The sequence below is a fragment of the Rhinolophus hipposideros genome, assembly GCF_964194185.1.
Source record: "Rhinolophus hipposideros genome assembly, chromosome: 9".
In the NCBI taxonomy this organism is placed as follows: Eukaryota; Metazoa; Chordata; class Mammalia; order Chiroptera; family Rhinolophidae; genus Rhinolophus; species Rhinolophus hipposideros.
Window position 1 is genome coordinate 36,154,589 of NC_138055.1, and position 16,091 is coordinate 36,170,679.

Genomic DNA, 16,091 nt, shown 5'->3' on the forward strand with positions numbered 1-16,091 from the left:
ATTTTACGAAGTAGCAGAAAAGATATAAATACAAGTAGTAAAAAAAAAAGCACACACACACACATTAGGAAAAGCGATACAAATAAGATAAAGATTAATCCTTATACTTATGTTTACAACCAGTAATTTAGAGAAGGAAAAGTTTTTAACATGCCCTATCAGTACTAGTTCCAGTGCTTGAGCTGGAATGATAGGATCTTTTTGATATGCTTGTCAAAGCAGGTATTTTTAATCCACTGCAACATTTCCCTATCTGATTACTTGATATGAAATACTAAGTCAAATATTATATGATAACTCTCAAGCTTTTGAGCTTAGGGAAGTGGTGTTTAAACAGATCAAGTGATGACTTTCCATTAGATCCAAGCGAGGATATTTAAAGGACATTTATATTGCTAAAAAATGGCTTCACATGTCATAAGTGGTTTTAATTTAATAAATCTATTTATATTCTGCCTTTTTCCTAATAGGGTTGAGAAGGGTAATCTCTATTTGTGTTACTTTGGTTTCTCAAGGTGCAAATCATAGGTAAACAATATCTATCCATGAATAACAAAGATAATATATTTAACATCAGTAAAGGGCTTTGTAAAACATGAACGTTACATGCGTTATTTATTACTGTCTATGAGCTTGCTCCTAAACCATGTCATCACTCCAAGAAGCAACCACTCAGTGATACATACACTTTTACATTATATTTAAAAGCTTTCTTGTAAGTATTAACACCTTGAAAAAAAATATTTCTTGAACATGTAAATCACCTTCCTCAATTCAAGCAATTCCTAGCCCCAGGACATTTGTGTCCAACACACACAAACACACACACACATACACACACACACACACACTTTTATACATGAATCCATTGTATAATGCCTCTTACCACTGTTACACATTTCATTTAATGAAATCTATGACAATGATCAAACTGAATCTATTTGGAGGGAAAATGATAACATAGTAACTGGAAGAAGAAGTCCATTGGATACAGAGAATTAGAGGAGTAATAAAGAGTTTTAACAATGCAAGGAGTTAATTCCATGTGCAAGTAACTCAATCCTGTCAAGTAATATGCCAAGGAAACAGACAACGTTCAGTAATAGCTTAAGTTAAGTATCTGAACTATAAAGGACTTTCAGTGTTTTGTTTTCTTTTTCTTCCCTCCCTTTTGAATTTTTTTTAATCTTTTTCTTTTAAAACAACATACTTCCAAATTTTAAAATGTTTCTGGAATAGCCGATATCCACTACTGTATTTCATGAACTTTTTATCGAACACTTACTATGTGCCAAGTTGATTGAGCTAATATTGGGGGGAAAATAACCAGAGTTTGCATGTGGGACTGAAACTGGAGGGCAACCTATTCCAGGGCTCCTGCTGCCTGAACCAATCAGCCAATAGACTGACACAGGAGTTGGGCTATAGGATAAGCGTTTATTGTCAGAGCACCTGTGGTCTGCGAAAGCAGCATGTTAACACCTCTAAAAGCTGCTTTAACATTCTCAGAATGGCTTAGGATACTTAAGGGAAAACCTCGGTATTCTTCCGGAGGCTACAAGACGGTTCCAGGAGTCTGTAGGGAGGCTTCTCTCTGGCAACGTGGCTCTCCAGTGGCATCAGCACCCCAGGAACAATGATGGGAGTAGCCTGGAAAGAATGCTAGACCATAAAGGTTGTAATCAATCTAAGACTATTAATAAGTTTCAGGGTAATTTTGTAAAGCAGAGAACCGGGACAGGGGACATTCTGAGCTCAAGCTGCAGGGGGATGATGTATAGTTAACCGACAGGTCAAGGAATGGTGAGGCCAGGACATTGCGAGGCCTCTAGTATGGGGGTCGTAACCGGACACTGCTTCAGGACTGAACCCAATATGACACACACAGAATTTCCAGTTTTAGCTCAAGCCTGATGTATCTGGGCAAGATAAATATAATTAAGTCCACTATCACCAGAGAATGATTTTAACCATTTTATGCAAATTGATTGGAATTTTTTGAGGGTCAGGTTGTTAGTGAAAATTTTGATGATGGGCAGCCAGAGTGTTTTAATTCTTGACATCATTTAATTCTGTCTAAGGACTGAGGAGGTCCTTTTCAGACCCTAGGCCTCTTATAGAATGCTGAAATCAGCGCCTTCCTTTGTTCATGAGGTGACTACCTGCCTCCCTTTTTTATAACGATTAACACTGTGATTGGGAGTATGATGTCTGAGAAGACCTTTTAACATATATAAAACAACAAAAATACATGCTTGCTACCAGGCAAATATTTAGCAGGATATGAAGGTCATAAATTATCACTGCCCCACCCCCAGAAAAGTATGTAGAACTTAAAGAATTTTATAAAATTCCCTTCAAAACGAGTGGTTTAAAAAATTCTATATAAATTAAGCTCAAAGAAATTGGTACTGGAGAAAAGAAATTAAGGACTTTGGTTTATTTAATGAAAAGAATGAAAAATAACTTCTTTTCTACTTAGATTGATATTATAACTAATTATTTTTCAAGTCCCACTGATGCTGGATATATGGGAATATATATATATATATACATATATATATACATATATATATGTATATATATATATGAGAATTGGATTTAAATCACAACATAAAGGATGTAAGTAATAGGTGCAAAAACTTTCCGAGGTTTCTGCTCAATTTTTAATCTCAACTTGTCCTTTAGGCTTATGATCATATATCCTCCCATCCCCAAAATGCTCAAGAGTTTCCCATAATATTTGCAATAAAATCGAAATCTCTTTTCCTGGGTTGGCAGGTCCCAGAGAACTACTACTCTGCATATATTTCCATTATATGACAATTTATTGCATTTATTTGTGCTTTAGGATTTACTCCTTGTATCTATATTCACATTCCATTTTTGTCCATGCTCACTTTCTTGCTGATGACTCTCAGATTTATGTTTCCACCCACACAATTCTGTTCAATATTTCTACTTGGATATTAATAGGAATTGCAAACTTATGTTCAAAACTGATCTATGCTTTATCCGTAAACCTGCTCTACTCTAAATCTCGGTAAGTAAACACATGGCCGCTTCTCAGTTACTCATGTCAAAATCCTCGAGTCATCTGGAATTTCTCTTTTTCACTTACCCCGTATTCAATCGTTCAACAAATCTTGTGGACTGGATCTTTAAAATATCCTAAATCAAGGTTTTCACCACTTCTAACCAGCTCCTCTGCTACCATTCTGATCTAATCCATCATGGTCTCTTGTCGGGCTTACCGCAATAGCCTCCCAACTGGCCTCTCTGCTTCCATCCTTTACCAAAGACTGTGTCTCTCCACACTGCAGACAGAATAATCCTTTTAAAACATTATTTAATTCTCTCTGTTCCAAACCCTACCAAGGCTTCACATCTCATTCAGAATCAAAGGCAAAGTCCTTAGAATGTCCCAGAGGGCCTCAATGACACTCAATTACTCTCTGACCTCATTGTCCTACTATTCATTCCTTCATGCACGCTGCTCCAGCCACATGGGTCTACTTGGTCTTTCTTAAGCAACCCAGACATGTTTCCATTTGGTTTCTTGTTTTATTAATGGCATTATCTGTTATTCCCCATGAAGGCAGGGGCTTTTTTTTTTTTTTTTTTTTTTTTGTCTGCTGTGTACATTACTATGTCCTCGCCTCAGTACCTAGAACGGTGCCCGGAACATAGTAAGTATTCTTTATTGTTGGATGCTAACATGACTGCATCACTCTTAGCTTTAAGCTCTTGGTCTTGCTTGTTAATGCATCCTCAGTGTCAAGAACAGTACTTGGTCCACAACAAATATCCAATAAATGTTAATTAATTGACGAATTAATTAGTGGATTAATAATGAACTAAGAAAACACTTTATTTTAGCAAGGAACAAAACTTTAACATAAAGTAACCTCCTTGAAATCAAATAATATGAATTGCCTGTTTATGGCCCCAAGCCGTTATCTTGCATTTGTCTTCCCTATTCACTTCTAGGAGGATCTCTACAATCATCCTTTTATTTTAACACATCATTTGTGTTAAGTAGATCTAGTTAAATTACACTTGCATTTCTAGCTCTCTATAGACAAACAGCTAAAAAATAGCTGAATTGAGGTAAGACTGTTTTTTCTATATTCTCTTCTTGTTTATACACCTTTATTAAATTTTAAAACTTTGTAATTAACATCATCTATTACATGTTATTTAGTGAAAAGAATGTAAATTAAAAAGATTAAGATACTAAAAAGCAAAAAAAGAAAAAATACAGGATCTTCATTCAATTTTCTGAGTATTAGTAGTTTTAGAAAACATGACTTTATCGTCTTTAGAAAGTCATATCTTAATAATTTTCATTACTATGTAAAATATATGTGTAAAGACACCCTTCTTCAAAGTTTCAAATTAATATACATATAGGTTGTGAACATCTGGATCCCCCCTCATCCTTTACTCGCTTTATTACAACTTTCGTTAATAGAATCAAGAGTAGAAAAATCAAAATACAATGTGAAAGTTTCTTTTTTAATAATTATCATTCAGCCCATCATTGAGGCAGCTTCACTAATTTCCTCTAGTTTCAAATAGAAAGGGGACACTAGTTCAGATAAAAACCATCCTTGCTGCACCTTTCCAGCATGGGGTCTTCTTTATTCCGAAGGCCTTGGGCACTAATGAAAGTTACAACTTTAAGTCCCACAAAGAAATCTTGAAAGTGACAAATATCTGTTCATCTAACTCAGCCTTCAGAACACGAAGGCATGTGACTCTTTTTGAACCTGCCTTCAAAGCGCAGGATCTTTAGCCACAGGCTTCTGTCTCACATCACTCGGGGCCTACTGGTGTTCAGACAACTGTGCAGCTGCCTGCGTCACCTCGAAAGCTTTGTAGCCTCTGCAGGCACAGCTATGCCAGGGACAGTCACCTGTATAACTTGTGGTATTCTCTAGGTTGGTAATTAGGGAACGAAAATCACTGGAGTCCTAACATGTGAAGGAAGTACCAGGAAGCAGAATTCTCTCAAGATGATTTAAAAGTGATTTAATCTTCTGCTCTACTTTTGGAATGAGTGGGGTGGGGTGGGAAGGGTGGAGGAGCTGTCGTGGCGCCACCCAGTCATACCTACCAACCAAAGGTCCAGAGGAATTGCCATCTCTGGACCCACATGAAACTTTACCTAATGAAATGCATACATGCATTTGCCCCTTTCTGACATCGGCACAATCAATCTTAATGATCTGCCATAAGCGTATTTTTTTCAAAGGTTGTCAATTTCCCATACAAGGGGAAAAATTTTCAACACTCTTTCAACTCACTCATCAAAAGTGACTGGAATTCCCTATTCTGGCCCTCTTTTGGGTATGCAAGGAGGAAAGAAGAAAAAAATCTTCAGAAATACAAATTAGTGCCCAGAAATTCACAAGCTTCAATATCTTTTAGCATGTATGTGGGGAAAATAAATAGAACTGTGTCAACAATATTTAAATTATACGTATCATTTCAAAACATATTTTTAAGAGAAATATTAAATTTTAAATTAAAAAGAGGATTGCTTTGAAAAGCATTCCTTATTAGGTAGGATAGTCTTCATTTTTTTTTTTTTTCTGAAAGCAAAATAAAACATCCACTTGTACAAATCCCTTCTAGTGTGTAAGCAAGAAACTGGTAGGAAGTGGGATAATTTGGTCCTAATACAAGACGAAAAAACAAACAGAAAACTTTTTATGTTTTTGTTTTTAAAATTACTGTAACCTTTAACCCAGGGGTCATCACCTCCCAATGTCTAATTCTGGGGAACCAGGGAGAAATCAAACTGTTAAAATGACCAAGAGCAAACCATAGCTCTCTAAAATCATAGAACTTCAATGCATCATGGAGGCACTCCAATAATGAAAGAGATGGAGAAAAAGCTGAGAGTCTTTTATCTCACTCTAGAAAAATACCATTAACTGACAGTTGTATTTAACAATGAGTGTCAACCATAAAATATATTCTGTATATTATTTTAAGGAAGTAATTTGTAACACATTTTAAGAACTTTTCCATCCAAATGGTTTGCATTGAATGAAAAGCTTCAGTTATTTGAGACTTATTTTGAAGACTTTTAATTTTGAACATAAATGTTATCTCTATAAAGCAAACATGAACTTTGACTATGTGTCCAAGATGAAACAGGATAATCATTATCTCAATAATAAGAAACAGTTTTCTAAACCCTTGTCAACACTATTGCAACATATATTGAACAATAAACATTAAAGCATTCTTGGCCTCGTCATTTAAGATCTTCATTTCCATTCCTTAACCACCTGGCCCCAAAGTATCTTCACCTAAAACCAGCAAAATACCAAGAGCATTCATTCTACTGCTGCCGGACTTCTCCACCTGGAAAACCTTCTACTCCTGTGCTCTCCTCACAAAATCTCCATTTCAAGGAACTATCCATGAAGGTCTCACATTTAGTAATGCTGACAACACCTCTTTGACTTTACCAAGTCATTTGGGTCCTTCCACCCTCCTTTTCTATTTCATTATGATTCAGTCGGGTAAGTTGTATGTTTCTAAGAATTTATCCATTTCTTCTGGGTTAATCAATTTGTTGGCATATAATAGTTTATAGTAGTCTCTTAGGATGCTTTGTGTTTCTTGGTATCAGTTGTAATGTCTCTTTTTCTTTCTGATTTTATTTGAGTCTTCTCCCCTTTTTTCTTGGTTAGTCTAGCTAGAGATTTGTAAATTTTGTTATCTTTTCAAATTAACTAGTAGTTTCGTTGGTCTTTCTATTTCTTTTCTGGTCTTTATTTCATTTATTTCTAACCTGATCTTTGTAATTTTCTCCTTCTGCTAACTTTGGGCTTAGATTGTGTTTTTTGTGTGTTTTTCCTAGTTCCTTGAGGTATAAAGTTAGGTTGTTTATTTGAGATTTTTCTTTTTTCTTAATGTAGACATTCACCACAATAAACTTTCTTTTTCAAACTGCTTTTGCTATATCCCAGTACTTTTGTTACGTTTGTTTCCGTTTTCATTTGTTTCAAGAGTTTTTTAAATTCTCCGTTTGATTTTTTTTCTTTGACCAATTAGTTGTTTTAAAAGGTGTTATTTAATTTCCACATATTTGTGAATTTTGCAGTTTTCCTCCTGTTATTGATTTATAGTTTCAAACCCCTGGGATTATAAGATACTTGATGTGATTTCAATTTAAATTTGCTGAGAATTTTTTTTTTTTTGGTGCAATCTATCACAAGATTTCGTGTATTGTCTGTGTATATTTGAGAAAGATGTGTATTTTGCTGCTGTTGGATGAAATATTTTATATATATATACAGTCTAAGGTAGAGTTTAAGTACAATGTTTCCTTATTGATTTTTTATCTGAATGGCCTACCCATTGTTGAAATTGGGTATTGAAACCCCTTTCTATTATTGTAGTATTGTCTACTTCTCCCTTTAGATCTATTAAAATTTGTTTAATATATTTGGAGGCTCCAATGTTGGATATATATATCCAACATCATTATCACATATATCCAACATCTCATAGAATATCTTTTTCATCCCATCTTTTGACCTTATATGTGTTCTTAAAGCAGAAATGAGTCACTGTTGGCAGCATGTAATTGGGTTTTGTGTTTTTTTATCCTTCTAGCTACTCCATATCTTTTAATTGGAGAATTTAATCCATTTATATTAAGAGTAATTATGATAGGTGAGAAGTTACTAATGCCATCTTATTAATTGTATTCTGGCCGTTTTGTATTTCCTTTACTCCTTTCTCCCTCTGGTTCTGACTTCCTTTGTAGACTGAGATCTCCCATAACCATATGCTTTGATTCCATTGATTCCTTTCACTTTTGTTTTTTGTCAATCTACTGTAGGTTTTTAATTTGTGGTTACCATGAAGCTTACATAAAACATCTTATAGCTATAATAATCTAATTTATGCTGATAAAAAGTTAACTTTGATCACATAAAAAAAAATGGTACCCTTTCACCCCTCCACAATTTACCTCTTTTTTAAATTGGGAATTCAGTAACATTACTGTAGGTATAATTATTTTAAATATTTTTGTCCTTTGCCTTCATACTAGAGTTATTAACATACCATCATATTATAGTATGAAAGTAATCTAATTTTGACTATGTGCTTACCTTTACCATTATGTTGTATATTTTTTTTGTTTTCATGTCCTTTTATTTCAGCATTTCTGCTAAGGTAGGTGTACTGGTGATGAACTTCTTCAGCTTTTGTTTGTCTGAAAAAATCTTTATGTCTTTTTTATTTCTGAAAAACAACTTTACTGGATAAAGTATTCTTGATTGGCAGTTCTTTACTTTCAGGACATTGAATGTACTATCCTACGCTCTCCTGGCCTTGAATGTTTCTGCTGAGAAATCCCTCATAGCCTTTATGGAGGTTCCCTTGTAAGTTACAAGCTTCTTTTCCCTTGTTGCTTTTAAGATAATCTCTTTGTCTTTGATTTTTGACAGTTTTAGTACATGTCTTAGAAAAAAAAACCTCTTTGAGTTTAATGACCTGTGACTTCAAGAAGTTGGATATCCGACTCTCTTCCCAAATTTGGGGAGTTCTCAGATTATTACTTCTTTAAATAAGCTTTCTGCCCCATCTGTACCTCTGTTCTCTTTTTGGAATACTCACAATTCACAGATTATTTCTTTTGATGGTATTTTATAGATTATGTAGGCTTTCTTAAGCCTCTTCATTCTTTTTATTTTGTTCTCATCTGGCTGGATAATTTCAAAGTTCCTGTCTTCTAATTCTTTCTTTTGCTTTTTCCAGTCTGCTGTTTATGCTCTCTATTGTACTTTTTTTCCATTTCATTTATCCAGACTTTCTAACATTTTAAAAATTATTTCTATCTCTTTGTTAAATTTCTCATTTTGTCCATGTATTGTTTTCCTGATTTCATTGAAATGTCTTTCTTTTTTTTTCTTGTAGCTAGCTCAGTGAGCTTCTTCAAAACAGCTATTTTGATTTCTTTATTGGGTAAATTGCAGATCTCCATGTCTTTGGGATCAGTTACTAGAAAATTATTGTGATCCTTTGGTGAGGTCATGTTTCCTTGATTTTTCATGTTCCCTGAAGTTTTTCATTGCGTTCTTCGCATTTGAACTAGCAGTCAATGCTTCCAGTCTTTACTGAATGACTTTGGGAGAAACATACCTCCTATCAAACCACTAGTGATTCTGAGCCTTTCTCAGGCCTTCTACGGATATGTCTGCTCCATGCTTCTTGCTCCCTCTTGTGCAGAATTCTGAAACTTGTATGCCCTCTCTTGATCCTGTAACATACTAGGCCAGCTGCTGATGGATTCCCTTTTACTTTCTCCAGGGTAGTGCTAAAGCTCAAGTTTGCGGTCTCTCTGTGGCCCGAAGGTTTGGATGACTTTTCATGTATGTTCATTAACTTTCAGCCAAAACTCACTTTTGACACCACTGGCAATAGTGTACACAGGACCCAGCCATAGGGTGGAGGGGCTGTGGGTAAGGGACACAAAGCACTGGGGGTCCCCATGGGACTTCTGGAGAAATTGCAGGGAAGGAGTCCCCAGTGGTTTGTGGACAAGCTTCCTGATGGAGTCCATATTACAGTTAAAGATTTGTGTCCCTCTCATGTCCATCCAGAGTTCTATCTCTGCTCTCCCAGATGCTTCCCACCCCTGAGTCATGCAGCTCATGATACAGTGCTCCTCTCCAATGTGTTCCAACTTGTATATTTTTTGCTCCAGTGATATGCTGGAAGTCCTTTTCTGGACGAACACCAAAAGCTCTGTCATGTGTGGATGGTTGTATGAGACAGTGTTCTCCAGGGATTCCCAGGCCACAGCCGAGAGGGGCTGGAGATAGTTCCTGGGCCACCACAGGGTCCACCGCTGGGACTGAGGTCTGTATGCCTAATACCAGATGCACGGAGACATAAGACTGCTCCAGTTCCCCTGGTGTGTGGTGGTGTACCCCACAGCTCCCACAAAGGCGCTTAGGTCCATGGTGAATGCCAAACTGTTGTTGAGGGAGGGATATGACGAGGAATGTCTTATTCTGCCATGTTCTTGACATCACTCCTGTGGTTTTGTTTACATTTTGATTAGACTGCTAAACTTGTATGCAGGTACAGGCTTCCCTTTACTTTGCAGTCTCAGTACATATCATAACAATACAACTCTGAGATGAGCATGTAACTATATAGAAAATACTTGGAAAAAAATTACACAAGTTGCACAAAAGCCCCAAAGGAAGAACAATCATTACTTTAATAGGCAAGGATCCCCTTCCCTTGATCCCCATTTTGGCTCTTTTGGTTTCCATACAATCAAGCTAAAAATTGTTTTATAAAAGGTTTCCACCTAATTTTTTCAAACAACTAGCTTTAATAGGAGTTTTCTCTTTATTATTTTTTCCTTTATAGTTCATATATTCAAATCTTTAATCTTGAACTCTTGTTAACTTCATCTATTTATACTTTCAATAATTTCACACTAAATTGGCTGTTCTCCTTCACCAGATTTCTCCAATTTCTATTTCAATTCTTTAGAGCAAAGTCTTATCTAGTATCCTTGCTCTTAGTTTTAACTCTTTCAACAGATTCAATTTCCTCTTGCACAAACTTAGGCATAATTGAACTGCACAACTAACCAAATTCATTATGAAGTCATGAAACTTTTGTCTATGACCAATCTAATACCATGTTCTTCAGATTCTAAAGTTTCTGTCCATTGTACCATCTATAAGATGTGAATTTTGCCTTTTTGTTTTCCCATCCGTGCTGGACTAAATCAATCACATTCCCTTTCTCTGTCTCCTTGTTAGCAGACCTGTTTATGTGAAAATATTAGCCAGAGTTAATGCTATAGCCAAAATTTCAGACAGATTTACTTCATGAAAAGCTAATTTATCCATGGATTAAAAAATGTCTAAAAACTTAGATCTGATATTCATTCATGATCGATGTAGAACCAATGTTTGTGAATCAATACATTTCTTTATTAATTAAAAAATTCCACATACTTAAGATATTGCTACTCCAATGTTTAAGCAGAATAATTTCAAGTGGGTAATCATATTAATAGAATTTTTACTAATTATACTTGCATGCAATTTGAAGATAAACATTAAATAATTTCAATTAAAGAGACACATGAAAAATTGTTACATTCACAAAATTATAACTTTTTTCACATTGAAATGTTTAAAGGCTTACGACATAAGAGCTAAAGAATATAATACAGTAAATCTGGATAATAAGCCTCTATATACATACTTTTAAAATTTCAAATCCCTGAAAATCTCATGCTCATATCCTATCTATACCATACTAGAGATTATCTTAGTTATATAGTGTTGACTTGACATAATAGAACAAACAATTATTTGAGACATCTAACTAGACTATAGGAAAACCAAAATACATACTTACGAACAAATTTTAACATTTCAAGGAAGCATATTTAGGGTTACTGTAAATAGAATATTTACTGAGTACCTGCAGTAGGTTGGGTAAAGACTCTTTCACTTAATTCAAACTTGAATTAAAACATATTTGAAAAAAATGTTATATTATGTGAATGAACTTCAAAACATTCAGAAATTGGCCCCGATATACTCTAATTCTCATCCAAAATGGAAGTCTGAAATATTATGTTGAAAATGGATTAAAACTGTCTTTTTTGAAAGACTACAGGACCTTTATTTTCTCCTTCCCACCAGACTATAAATGCTGGAAGAACAACCTGTCTTATGGCATTTTGGGCACACAATTTCCCTTCCCAGCAATAAATTGGAAGTACAGAGTTTATGTCTGTTTGATTCCCATCTGTCAACTAAACAGCAGTGAGATCAAATTCATCATTCAATTTCTAAGGCTGTTTATTAGTTATATGCTTGATCGTGGCCTTTTAGGAATCCCATTCATAAGATGAAAATATCCAGAGAGTAATCTATGCTACACTGATGGTAAATTTAAATTATGTGTACATATGTTTGTTTCTCACTACTTGTCATTCATTACCCTTATTAGCGAAGTATACTTAAGTACTTGCTTAAGGTGCTATTTTTGATATTACTTATGACAAGTTATAATGGAGACAGGCATAAAAAAGCATAAGAACTAACCAAGATAGTAAAGTCTGTGCTAACTACTATTGCCAATGAACAATGTTTATTGTAATGAGAGGTAGTATGAATGGAGGTAAGGGAAATGATGGCATCTTTGAAAGAAAAATTGCGTATGTGCTTGCACATATATGTGTGTGTCCAATTATCCATTCTTGTATAGATTCTTCTTTAAGGCTGACCTAAATTTTCTCTCCTGTAAAGAGTCTGAAACTGTTATGTTGTTGTCTCAGTGAGCTGAAATTTCTCACAGAGATTAATACTGAATTGTCTCACATTTTCTTTGTGTTATACCTTTGATAACAAGTTAAAAGTAGAAGAAGGGGAAAAAAAAAACCTACCTGCAAAATAGAAACCCCTGTTAATGCAATTCTACATTGCATAGTAAACTTTTTGCTTGTGGGAAGAAACCAAACACATACTCACAAAAGGATGAGGTGGGTGTGTGGATTGGGGCAGTGTAGAACAGTAGCTTATATCATAATCTCCAAATGTTGTTTCTGTTATAATTTCTAGTCATTACCTCCAAAGATTCAAACAAATTCAAACTCAAGCCCATTCCCCTATTCAAACATAAAACATGTGTTACTACTGTTACTGAGGTATTTTTTTTTCTCTTAAATCTCATTCAGTTTTATAAGGCAAATGCTTCTCAAAGAGTGGTCTCTGGCCCAACCTCGTCAGTATCATCTGCGAACTGGTTAGGTACACATAGTCACAGACCTCACACAAACTTACGGATTCAGAAACAATGGGTGTCAGCCCATTAAACTGTTTTAATAAGCCCTCCAAATGGTTATTTACCATTAAAATAAATGTGTTACTTTTTTTAAAAAAGATTTTTTATTGAAATATAGCTAACATACAATATATTAGTTTCAGATGTACACTACAGTTATTCAACATTTATATACCTAAAGAAATGATCACCATGGGTCCAGCAACCATCTCACACCGTACCATGCTATCACAATACTATACTACATTCTCCATGCTGTACATTAAATCCCTATGACTGTAATTGAAAAATTAAAAAGGGGGGGAAGTAAAGGGGAATAAGAGGTTCAAATTCCCAGGTATAAAACAAATAAATGTGTTACTTTTTGTAATCTGAATTATTTCATTCATTCTCAAACAGTTTAGAGAGGTTGTAATGTAAAACAAACAGATAAAGGTATTTATTTTTAGGATGGAGATACTATATTATTAAATTAGTTAATGACAAAGTAGTGATAGAAGTAAGGTTCAAAACTCCAGACACAAATCATATTCATTTTCTAGCATATACACTCTAAAACTTTATTTGTAACTTCAACATACCGTGTAACATAACACATAATTAAAATAATGCAGATTTTTCATAATATTAATCTCTTTATTTTACATCATGTTTTAAATGTTAATATACGTATTAAACCGAATGTTCCAAATAATTAAAAATCACTGCTATATTTTAAATGTTTATGAGGAAAAGGAAGATGCTCAATCTATTTGCTATTCAATTTAGGGTGCTTTATTACAGTTCTAAATACTGGAAACATGTAAATGGCCTCTTGAAATGTTAAAGAGTGGGTAAAAGGTCATGAGCTCAGATAATAGCTGGTTCCTGGTAAGGAGAGGTAGTAGTGAAGGGATTGTTTGGGAAGGGGGGAATAAAGAAAGCTTATTTATACTTCAGATGGGAGGAAAAATAAAAAAATAAAATAAAAAGAAAGTGAGTTTTACTTTACTTAGCTAAGTTCCTGGAGAATAACTTGAGATAATTTTTTGATAAAGACTGCAAAATCACTATAGGGGAAATGTTCAATTAACAGACAGAAGAATGCCTCAGGTATTAAATAAATGTAATATACAATTATGTATAAATAATGGCTGCCATGAAGTAAGTGCATTAAGAATTTTTATTTATAAAGGAAGGATGATGACCTTAAGACTAGAAGAACACTTAGTTAAAACAGAAGCAAACTGGACAGTCCTATGCTGTCAGTTGCTCAGAATCTACGCTTCAAGTAGGAAGCAACCAATACTTGCGGACTTGAGTCATATATTTCCTCACATTTTACTTAAAATGTTTTGCTTGAAATTGGTACAAAACGTAGCAATTATTAATTAAGTATTATTCATGATATTAACTCATTAAACCTTTTCTTTAGAAAAATCCTAGTCACATTCATAGTGCTCTGCTTTCCTGGGTGTAAAATCCAGGTTCAAAATTTCCATAAATTGACTGGTAGGAGAGATGGATAAATAGATAGATTGATTTCAAGATAAGCTATCTTCTGTGTCATTAGAGTTCTGTCAAGCTATCTCTATCTCTTATTTGACCTGGAAATTCTTCTTTAACAACTATGTGTGTCAGTTTTCCTATTAATAACTAAGTGTAAGGAAGAACTATTTTGCATGGGTAATTATATAGGTAGTTGTGACATTTATTCATTTTTTAACAAAAAGAAGTTTTTGCAATATTGTATTACATATATTAGCAGTTCCTAAATTCTACATGTTTTTAAAATCACCATTTGAAAATTCTATATCTTCTCTTATTTTAACAAACATATAGCATAGGAGTTAGAAGCCCAGATGGTGAAGCCAAATTACCTAGATAATATTATCTACATTTAGTAGTTATCTTTCTTTAGGCATGTTACCTAACTTCCCTGTGCCTCAGTTTCATTGTCATAAAATGGTAATATTAACAAAATCTAGCTTATAAGGCTATTGTGAACTTTCAGTGAATTAATACACGTAAAAGACTTAATACAATGCCTACCTCCTCAGAAAAAAAATCAATAAAGGTTACTTATTAATTTTAGTTAGTACCTTTTATACCTGGAAAAGTTATTTAGTCTTTCTAAAGCCTCAATTTCTCACATCTGACAATGCAAATATTCATTTCTTCCTTTCTCCTTAAAATACAAATCACAAATTAATAAACATCTAAGACACCAATGTGGGGCAAATAGTAGAATTTGGATATGTTGTTTCCCTGATTAAAATGCAAGATAATCCCAGTTCTAGAAGTCATGTGATGGTATAACCTTAGAAAAGTTAATTCATCTCATTACATAACAATTTTTCATAATTACTTGCAAAAATGAAGTTGAGAAAAATAAACCCTTAAAAATAAAAATATTAATTGAACATAATAAATTGTTATACACACTAAAATTATTGACTGTGTGAAGATAAAATGGTCGACTTTCAACTGAGCTTATACTGTGAAAATTTTTCAAGTTATATATCCATAGATATAAAATACAATTGAAAATTTTATACCTTATTTATGACAGATATTAATACCTACAACATTTTTAAGAAAATCAATATCCACCATATCTCAAATATGGTATTTCAGAGACAACTTTGATAATCATATAAAGAAATCAGAAACAGAAGAATGACTGAGGGAAGCAACAGGAAGACCCAGATGGCAGGATATGTAATGAGTCTTGATTTAGGAAAAGATAGGACATTGCCAAAAAAAAAGAAGAAAAAAAAAACCCTCAATGTCTTCCTCTCAATGAAGACTTTAGCCATCTACAAGTATATACTATAATAATATACAAAGAAAAGTAAAGAATAACTTTATCCTGTGTCTGTAGAGGGAGAAGAGCATGCATTGTCATGATAGTGGAGAAGATGTATTTTAGATACGATGCTAAAAAGGACATTTTTCAACTGCGTGGGTTCTTAGATACTGAAATGAATCCATGATTACTAAAAATGAGGGTTCCATCTCCTAACTGAAGGCAATGAAATCTTCTTCACAGACTTGTGAGGATTAAATGGGAGAGCACTTTATATAAGGATAATAACAGTACCCACTCCAGAATTAGGAGGGATGGATGGAGGGATGGAGGGATAGAGGGAGGGAGGGAGAGAAGAAGAGAGAGAGAGTTGGGTAAGGTACTCAGTACTTGGCATGTGCTAATTGTTATTAAAAGACTTGTCTGAAAAATTTTAAGTCAAGCC

The 16,091-nt window shown here is 34.1% G+C and overlaps 1 protein-coding gene across 21 annotated transcripts in view; it reads right to left on the reverse strand.

Moving 5' to 3' along the window:
- SOX5 (SRY-box transcription factor 5) overlaps nucleotides 1-16,091 on the reverse strand; it is a 944,197-nt gene that overhangs the window by 727,306 nt on the left and 200,800 nt on the right. The gene's annotated exons all lie outside the window — the stretch shown is intronic.